Source organism: Calidris pugnax, unplaced genomic scaffold, assembly GCF_001431845.1.
Source record: "Calidris pugnax isolate Ruff unplaced genomic scaffold, ASM143184v1 scaffold11, whole genome shotgun sequence".
Lineage (NCBI taxonomy): Eukaryota > Metazoa > Chordata > Aves > Charadriiformes > Scolopacidae > Calidris > Calidris pugnax.
In genome coordinates, this window is record NW_015090803.1 from 8,996,864 (window position 1) to 9,005,924 (window position 9,061).

Here is a 9,061-nt window from a genome sequence, read left to right on the forward strand (position 1 = left end):
TCAACGGACAAAACACCAACATTGATTTACCAAGGACAATGATTTCACTTTGTACAAAGAACAACAAATCTCAAAGCCATTTAGAAGTGTTCAATTCCCTAAAAAATCCCTGACAAAAGATGTTTTGATTTGTAGGCCTAGGACTGAATTGCTAGGAAAACAAAGTTCTCAGGCGAAACAAAATGAGTTTCATTAAATTGAAGGTTCAGCCCTTTGCCTTATTAAAAGAACTTGAATTGCAATTCTCTGGGAAAGCCATTATATTCAGAGAGGAGAATGTGATTGATACCTACCCCTACACGCAGAATAAGCAAGGAACACTAGGAATCCAAAAATAGGCAACTTTGTTGCCTACTGAAGAAGGGAAGTAATTCTAGGGATTAACTGGCAATAGAAGGTTTTTTTGAAGTGTCTATCATAGACACAAAGGAGCAAAGTGGTTTTTCTACAATTTTCCTTCTTCAAACAAGTAGATCAGAAGCAGTTGCCAGAATCAGCTCCCAAGAATACTTCCAGTACAGCCAGTTGTCCAAAACCATGACACCAGTATCTGCTACCATCAGACCAAGCAGGGGAGTCGCTTGTTTCCACCAACTCTGGTGTCAAGTTTTATGCTGGTTTTGGACTCCACCTTTCACTTTTACCAGCCTGGACTTGGCCCTTCTCCTTCTTTACTTCCCTCTGTGAAAATTTCTCTCCTTTTCTAGTGGTCTACCAGTCTCTCCATTCTCCCTCTCCACTTTCTTCTTTGTCTTTGCTCTTTTCACCATTCACCTCACCTGTTGCTGCTGCTGGCACAAGGCAAAACAAAGGGAGACAGTTCATTTAAAAGGCTGAGGGGTCTGTCCTGGAGAAAGAAACACTGCACATGGTGCAAAAGTAAAAAACTCTGCATGATGACACTAGAGGTTCAGCACAGGTTGCTAATATTGTGAAAAAAACCCAAAAGAAATGCAAACTAGGCTGATTTGGCTCTGAAAAAAGGAGATGTGATTCTAGGAGGTACCAGGAGATACAACCTGACTAGAGCAAAGCAACCACAGTATACACATTCTGCAGCCATACTGGCTTTTGCAGCTCCTGGTACAGCTTGTTCAGAGCAAGCTCAGGTATCCCCACATGGCACTGCAGCATTTATCCTACTGCTAAGTCAATGTAAACTCATGATCACTTGATCCAAGAATGTTTTGTACAATCCGCTTTTGCATAATTTCCTTGGTACTTAGTCATTCCAAGTCTAAAAAAGGCTTGATTTCTGCATAAAATGCCCTGTTGGGCCCCACATCTGTCACTCGCACAGTACACTACAGTCTCCACCCCCCTCTGTCAATTTACATCTCTTATTATTTTTTATGCTAAATTTTCCTTTGTTTTCAGTAGAAGTGAGGTCAGTTCTTTAGGGTTTAATTCTGAAAATACTCAAGCAAATACAAGCTGCACTTAACACAAGTAACATCACTAACGTGTGAAGCTGTTTGCACTCACACAACCGATCAATTGCAGCAACTTTCTGTCCAAATCCTAGGCAGAATTTGACATGCTTTTGCAGTGATTCACATATCCCCAAGAGGAGCAAACATCTCCTCTGAAAATAAGTTGCTAAAATACCAGTCTGTTTTCCTGAGGTGTAAGGCTGGCTTGCCTTCTCTGTGCTTCATGATTTTCTTCACACATCTACTCAACCAACAGAGCAGATGTATAGAATTTGTAGACATAGTGTTATTTCTTTTCTTCTTTAGCATACAACAAAAGTGTAACTGACTTGGACAAAAGCCCAAAACCTGACAGGACTATTTTATATGCAGTCAGTAGCGTTGGTGCATGGACATTTTTCACTGCAGAAAACTATGCCAGTTAGGAAAGCAATAACATAATACCTTTCAAACAAGAGGATATGAAGGAGGAACAAAAGATCCCAAGACCTCTCTTGTGATCCAACACCATATTCTGCTCTCTCTTCTTTTTTCCTTTTTTGTTACTTATAATGAAGAGAGTAAAACATGATACAGTAACTTGAAAAAGTTAAATGGTACAGCAGTCATTTACAGATTGGCGTATAGTTCCTGAAAGGGTCTGACACAAAGGGGTTACTATCTCTGAACCCATTCATTCACTTTGTTCATCTGGAAGGAGGCATTTTACCCCTATCTTATGAATCAAGCAGAAGCACTGTAGTTTCTAGCCAATGCTTTAATTTACCAAGGCAGACATTGCAGTTGCCAACAGTGTAAACGAAGGATATAGCATATCCATTACATAGAAGCTGCAGAGCAGACACAGGAGGTAGATTTGTTAAGAGCAGCATCAAGATCAAGCAAGCGCTTTCATGCTGAATTTTCTGTTCTTATGTTTAGTGAAATTTATCTTGTAGGGACCTTTCATCCAGTTTTCCTCTGTGTTTCAGTTGGTATTATCACTTACACAGGAGCTATAGTACAGCTGGTCTGTTGCCCTCCCCTGCCTGGGCTGGCTACAAAATGATACCACTCTCACCGCAGATATATCTATTGGTAGCAGTGGTGAAAGATGACACAGGGTCAAGGCAAAGAAGAATCATTCTCCCCATGTATGATCTTATTTGAGAGAGAGATATTTCTGGTAGTCTCCAGGAAATCCATTTCAGCTGTTGTCTGAATTACCAAGGCATGAAAACACGCTTTTCACACCTTATGAAAATTCTTCAGTTGTTTCACATAACTTTGAAGGCAATCCAAAGGCAGCTTTACAGCTGTCACATATGTAATACTGAATGAGTCCACTTGACGATACTCAGAATTCAAATTAAGGTGGGGATATTAAAAAAAATAAATAAATAGAATTTTGCTAGAAGTACACTCTTTTTCTCTCCCATTTGGAAGCCCCAAGGGCATTTTTTCTGTTTGTAAATAAAGCACTGTTCACATCATTGTTCATCCAGAAGCCACTGGACAGCCCTGATGCAGAATGACCACAGATGAACAAGGAACTATGAAGTCCCATTAAGGTTTTGCTTACTATAAACCACTTTTCAGAAAGTGTCAGTCTTTCAGAGAGAGTAATTACTTTGTGTAAGAGCACAGACTAACTGAGGAAAATCTCTAAGAAAAGTAATAAAGGCATTCCAGAAAGCTATATCTCAAAACTGCAGAGCAGTCACTAGTAACTCAGTGTGCGTACTGAAGATTTTTAGATAAAATCATTTACTGGATATTATAGTTGTTTGTAATGTTTATTTAGATACTAATTTTACATATCCTCTGCAGAAGTCAGGAATCTTTATTTTGACACAACAGAGCCTAGTATCATTTTCCCAAAGCAAGCATCTGCTTCAATTTTTCGTCTGTGATCTCATTTATTAGACCTTAAAACGAATAGCTTAAAGTACCCACAGATGCTCATACACATCCAGGATCAATACTTTACAGAAGTCAAGGATAAGAGAGCTGAACTGAGCTAGTCCAGTCTCACCTACTTTTGATAACTAAACAGAACTTTCCCAGTCACTGAGCAGGGAGAAGAAAAGCTTCCACAGAAGCAGATGCTTCTAAAAAAATAATGTAATTCTTGTAGGTGAGCTATGACTAACAAACATACAAAGAAATTTAACATCAATCCTTTCACTGCTGTGCTTCTCTTTGGAGCCAGACTATTTAAAAATATTAATATTAAATTATTTAATAATTAAAACAGTCAATATTTTAGATATAAAATAATAAATCATGTGATTCAACTTTGAAGCTTTTACCATCTGTCTCTTAAAACGTGCAAAAAGTTTTCTAGTTGTTATGATTAAGACACTGCTTTCAGTTCAAGGTCTTCTTTTCAGAGGACAATGAATTTCCCAAAATACTGACCTCATCAACCAAAACTATTATTCTTTTTCAGTATAGAGAGAAACCATCAGCATCTATGCTATGTCCTGTTAAGACATTGAACAAACACTGCTAACTTTTATGGTACAATTACTAAGATGCAAGACTGCTATGTTTTGATTTACTGTTTAAAAAAAAAAAATCTAAATACTTTCTGCAAATTCAAATCTAGTAGTCACTATGTACACAATCCTAGCATGGCCCTTCCAGATGTATTGCAGTAACAGAAACTGAGATGCTACAAGATCTTTATTTATATTTTCTTGGAGGGGGGTGGGGTGGTGATTGCTTTGTATTATATTACATTTTTAAATATAGTCATATATTGTTCTTTCCAGTGCAGTACAATCAAAGAAACAGAATCTCAAGTTCATCTCAATCATATTCAGGAATAGATTGCACCTAAACCTTGAACACCTTGAACATTGCACCTAAAGAATTAAGCTCTGCATCTGCCCCTAAGCAACCAAAGTCTATATGCAAAGCTGATCAAACTATTTATACACCCCTGTCTTCACAGACTGTTTCATACTTATATTGCAAGCTGGCACAGGCACCTGCACTTCTGTGCAATTTCATACATCACTACTGGAGCTTGAATCTTAATAAGATCTTGTAGATAAAACTTTAAATGTTTAATAGCAAGGTCACCGTAACATCAAGGGGGGTTGCATGTTGGTTGCTAAGCCTCACTCCTTTCCAGGCTCTTACAAGAGAGGAATCAACTCCCACAGAATTTCTTTCTGGTTATAAGCCTAACCCACATTTTGTCATCATCCCCTACAGCAAAACATCCAAAGCATTCTATCAGTGAAACAGAACACACTTACTCAATCCTCTTTAAGGGTCCCACACTCAGCTTCTTGTATGTTACCTTGTACATGGAAGCTGGTAACTGACAGCAAAGCAGACTCAGTCTTTCCCCCTCGGGTCGGGACAATGTCCCCCAGGAGCCGTGGGTGACAGCAGTGTCTGCACATTCCCGCCGGGACACTGTTTTGGGTCACGGGTGCAGGCAGTGAACGGGAACCATCCTCACCCACACACAGCTAACAGGTGTCCCAGCTCGGACTGCCACCACAGAATTCATCTCCTTCATCACCTTCCCTGTGACTTGCCTTTCAGTGCAAAGGGTGGGAACTGATGACTTTCAACACTGATTATACAAACAGACGTCAAATAAACAGGAGTTTGTGCTGGATGTACAGATAGAGAAACTGAAAACACTGCTATCAGGAAGCAGTTCAACGATTCTATCACCGCAGCACGCACGAGAACAGGTATCACTGTTAGCAAAATTTCAGCAATATTTCACTGTCTGAATCAGCAGAAGCACTTGCAAACTTTAGCCCATAAATCCAGACTGTCCCAAGACCGATCTGTGTTGGACCCATCAACCTTTATCTTGTATCTCAGTGCCTTCTCTCCCAATCCAGATTTATTTTGCTGCCTTTCAGAAACCTCACCTAGTAACAGCATGATAAAATAAACTTTCAGCAACAAACACACAAACAGAAGAGCGTGTTGGCTTCACTGTGCCCTTCCTAGAACTAGAACTGTCTATTCCTAGAACTCTGGAACTTTTTGAAGGTGGCAAACACACCTTCCCTCCTCCTGCCTGGGCCGGCAGAGGGGGGCTCTGGCAGCCCACACGGCTGCTCTGCCTTGGCCAAACCCAACTGCACCCCAAGAGTCACAACAAAACCCCCTCTGGCTCCCCTTCCATCAAACACCCCCCCCACGCTCCACACCGGCACAAACAGGCTGATACAGAAGAGACATTAGTCACGCTTTTACCCACGTTAATTAGTATTAAATAATAAACCTTTAACGCCTCTAACACCTCTCCAGCACTCCCCCTGCCACAGATACAGAAGCATTTAACACACGGTACCTTTGACTGGTGCTCAGCCTCCCCCCCCTCCTTTTCCCAGCTGACCTATTCCAGCACATCAATTTCAAGGGCAAAAAAACTAGGAAAAAAAAAAGTTCTTCCCATCCACAACCGCCTGAAAACAGCCTGTTTTCCTTCACCGGAGGAGCGGCACCACACAAACACCCTACCCAACACGCAGCCACGCTTGGAGCAACCGCGGCCCGGAGGGCTCGGCTACCCCCGCCACCCCCGGGGCCGGCCGGAGGCTGACCGGGGCTGGGCCCTGCACGGCGGGGCTCCGGAGCGGCGGTGACCGGCCGCTGCCGCCAAGTTTCCCCGCCGAGTTCTCTCGGCCCCACCGCGGTGCCGTCGGGCCGCCTCGCCCCCCGGCCCCGGCCTCGCCTCTCCCGGAGCCGCCTCACCTCCCCAGCCCGGGGCTGCAAGGCGGGACGGAGATACCGGGCACCCCCCCCCTCCCAACCCCTCCTCGCCCACCTGCTCGGCGGCCGGTGCCGGTGTGGGTGCCGTGGGTGCCGGGGCGGCGCGGCGCTCTCCTCCCCGGGCAGAGGGCGCCAGGTAGGGCGGGCGGGCGGCCGCCTCCCCTCAGGGGAGGTGGGAGTTGGCTGGGAGGCGGGGGGAAGGAGCGGGGCGGGGGATCTTAAGATCCTGAGGGGAAAAAGCCGGTCCTGGTCTTCGGGGAGGGAAACATTTTATAATTTTTTTTTTTGTTTTTATTTTTTAAAAGTAGTAATTTAACACACGCCGCCCCGAGCGGGGGAGAGGGGCTGGAGGCGGAGCGCAGGTGAGGGCCGGGCCGGTTCTGGCGCCCACAGCGCTGGGTGCCGCCGCCACCGCCGGGCCCGGAGCCGGCCTCCGCGGGGCTGTGCCTCAGGGAGGAGGGCGGCCATCCACCCGCGGGCCCGGCTCTCCCTCCCCACCCGCGGGCCCGGTTTTCCCTCTTCAGCCGTCCCCGGTTTTCCCTCCCCACCTTTGAAGGGTGTGAGGGTGATGTCCGGCTGCCCCCCGGCGCAGCTCCCCACCCAGCAGAACTTGGTTATTTTTCCAAAGCCCACCTGGGGCCAAAAAATGCCGTCCCATGGCACGGAGAGAAGATGCCACTGCCCTGTCCCCCAGCCAAAAGGTGGCCACTGCTTCTGCCCAGCAGCCTCCTGAGGGCCTGCCACTTGGAGCCGGAGGGGTGCCCTCGTTTAGAATCATAGAATCACAGAATCACATGGGGTTGGAAGGAACCTCTGGAGATCATCTAGTCCAACCCTCCCACCAGAGCAGGTCTACCCAGAGCAGGTCCCACAGGAACATGTCCAGGTGGGTTTGGAATGTCTCCAGAGAAGGAGACCCCACCACCTCCCTGGGCAGCCTCTGCCAGGGCTCTACCACTCTCACAGCAAAGAAGTTCCTCCTCATGTTTAGGTGGAACTTCTTATTGTCAAGTTTGTGCTCATTTCCTCTTGTCCTGTCACTGGGCACCACCGAAAAAAGACCAACCCTATCCTCTTGACACCCTCCCTTTAAGTATTTGTATGCATTAATTAGATCTCTCCTCAGCCTTCTCTTCTCCAGCCTCCCTCAGCCTCTCCTCGTAGGAGAGATGCTCCAGGCCCTCATCATCTTTGTGGCCCTTTGCTGTAAAGAGACATGAACCATGAGCATTGTTTGTATTTTCTGTGATATTTGCATGAAGTAGCCAAAACAGCCATGTCTCGTTCCCATCCATTGAATCACTTGCTTCTCCTCCGTACTGCTTTATGTTTGCATGGGATCACTCCCCAGTTTAATCCCTCTCTTTTCTTCTGCTCCAGATCGTGCACTAGAAGCAGCTGCAATAAAAGCCCATAAAACTTGTTTTCTGCTGGATTTTTTTTTTTTTCAAGGCAGTTTGCAGTTGGAAACATCACCGCCTCTCCCTGCTTTCTGTCAGGGTGAGGGAGTTGCTGCTGAGCGGAGGAACGAGGCACCCCCAATTCATCCTCCAGCCAACGCCGCAGGAATGAGGACGCCACTGGATAACTTACCCTGTGGGTTCCTCTCTGCCTGCTGGTGGGCTTCAGATAGTGCTTTCAGGTGGCTGAGAGGCGGGCCCATCTTCTCTGGATTTCTTTTGGCACACCTGTTTTGTTGTAGAAACATCAAATCAGGGTTTTCGTTGCCCTGCTTGATTGTAAAATGGTCCAGGAAATCAGCGTCCCTTGGATCCGGACGATGGCAGTATCAGCCTCTGAGACTGGTGGAAAGTCACCAGGTGTGGCACCTCTGCTTGTCAGGGCAGGGGCATGAAAATCCGTGCTCTGTCCTGTTTGTCTCAGGGTGTGAGTTTGATTTATTATTCTGAAAATATCCTCCTGATTGCTTGTCAGACTGAATAACTGTCAGTCCTAAGCGTCTGCCCCAGTTGCTTCCACGGCAGTCAGAGAGCTGTAAACTCATTTCCAGCTGGTCACTAGTTTAACTCCAAAGCACAAAATAAAGCCAAGAGTGCTATAGGTAGTGCCCAAGAAAAATAAAAATGTAAGCATTTACTTTAAAAAATATGTACAATGCCACACTTGCAAATAGCTTTCGTTATTCATGCAAAGTAATCTCAGCTGAGATTTGATTTCAGCTTGCTAATGCTGAAATGGACCTTGTCCACCCTTTGGTTTAGATCAAAAAGGAACTTCAGAGAAACTAGCTGCAATAATGCAGGAAAAAACTGGTTTCGTCCTGTCCCTGTGACTTTTCTTTCACTTCCCAATAATGACAGCAGAATTTGTACAGTGCAACAGTGACCATTCACCTGTGCAGCCGGACTGACCTGGCAAGAAGTTTATGCACTGGTGTAACCTGAAACAATCAACTTTACCCACAGTACATAGTTCACACACATTTAGAGGTACATAAGACTTGCCTCTTGGCTAGTGGTAGCTGTTTACAGAAACCTGTTACGCGTTAGATTTTATTAAAAGAGCCCTACAGGTCTGCATGCCTAGGAATTACAGAAGTCTCCTATTTCTGTTTTGTCTTTGAGAGGCATAGGTGAAAAGGAAAGTGCTCCCTTTCCAGTGCTGAACTGGGTCAAAGGCACTTCTGGAGCACTCGGTGTTAGAGGCCAAAGACTTCTGTACAAACTGCAAGGAGCTTTGTGAAGGTTCGTGCACTGAAACCCCATTTTTTCTGGTGCCCCACAAGAAATCCTCCTCACAGCTGCATCCAAGATGACAGAAAGGGCAATGCAGCAGGGGTAAAACTGACCCCAATTATTATATAGGGTGTGCCTTTCCTGGATTTTATTATCTACAAATTTAAAATTATTTGAAATGTTTCAAATACGGAAAAC

General features: G+C 45.2%; 1 protein-coding gene across 1 annotated transcript in view; it reads right to left on the bottom strand.

Annotated features, from left to right (window-relative positions):
• WIPF3 (WAS/WASL interacting protein family member 3) overlaps positions 1–6,330 on the bottom strand; it is a 37,422-nt gene extending 31,092 nt beyond the window's left edge. The window contains exon 1 of the mRNA XM_014937629.1: positions 6,223–6,330. The gene's annotated coding sequence lies outside the window, so the exon portion shown is untranslated. The remainder of the gene's footprint in view (positions 1–6,222) is intronic.
• Positions 6,331–9,061: the final 2,731 nt, after the last annotated feature.